Source organism: Argentina silus (assembly GCF_951799395.1).
Source record: "Argentina silus genome assembly, chromosome: Y".
Taxonomy (NCBI): Eukaryota; Metazoa; Chordata; class Actinopteri; order Argentiniformes; family Argentinidae; genus Argentina; species Argentina silus.
In genome coordinates, this window is record NC_139654.1 from 311,504 (window position 1) to 312,500 (window position 997).

Sequence of the window (997 nt, forward strand, 5' to 3'; positions counted from 1 at the left end):
GTAAATAACTTTTAGGTTTTTAGTGGCCATCTCCCTCCAGGATCCGCTCTCCTCCTCGATGGACACGCCTTCTAGTGAGTGTTGCAACTCTGTCTGTTGCTCCAGTTTGCATTGACCTACAGTATATCTACATTCCTGCGTCTAACATTAATCTGGTTATGAATGAAGTATCTATCATCATCATTATCATCATCTTCATGGTAAATGCCCTCCAGAGACTCTTCTCTTACCCCATGTCTTCAACCTCCCCAGAGAGACTCATTTTAGAGGCAGTGGTCCCCTCCTCTCTCTCCCCAGAGAGACTCATTTTAGAGGCAGTGGTCCCCTCCTCTCTCTCCCCAGAGAGACTCATTTTAGAGGCAGTGGTCCCCTCCTCTCTCTCCCCAGAGAGACTCATTTTAGAGGCAGTGGTCCCCTCCTCTCTCTCCCCAGAGAGACTCATTTTAGAGGCAGTGGTCCCCTCCTCTCTCTCCCCAGAGAGACTCATTTTAGAGGCAGCGGTCCCCTCCTCTCTCTCCCCAGAGAGACTCATTTTCGAGGCAGTGGTCCCCTCCTCTCTCTCCCCAGAGAGACTCATTTTAGAGGCAGTGGTCCCCTCCTCTCTCTCCCCAGAGAGACTCATTTTAGAGGCAGTGGTCCCCTCCTCTCTCTCCCCAGAGAGACTCATTTTAGAGGCAGCAGGTCACACCTATAGTTAACAGAGATCAGTACTTATCAACCACAGATCTGATAGAGCACACACACACACACACACACACACACACACATACACACACACACACACACACACACACACACACACACACACACACACACAGTCGAAGGTTAGTTGTCACTATAATAACGCATCTCATTTGACAGCCCTGTTCCGTTATCAGGTTAGAGAACACATACACGTTAGGTAAAGTATTTCAGTGTTTATTTGTTCTCGTACTCCAAGTTATTGTTTGTTGGTCTGTTTGACTTTTTGTTGCTCAGCTTCTGGGTTGGCAGATGT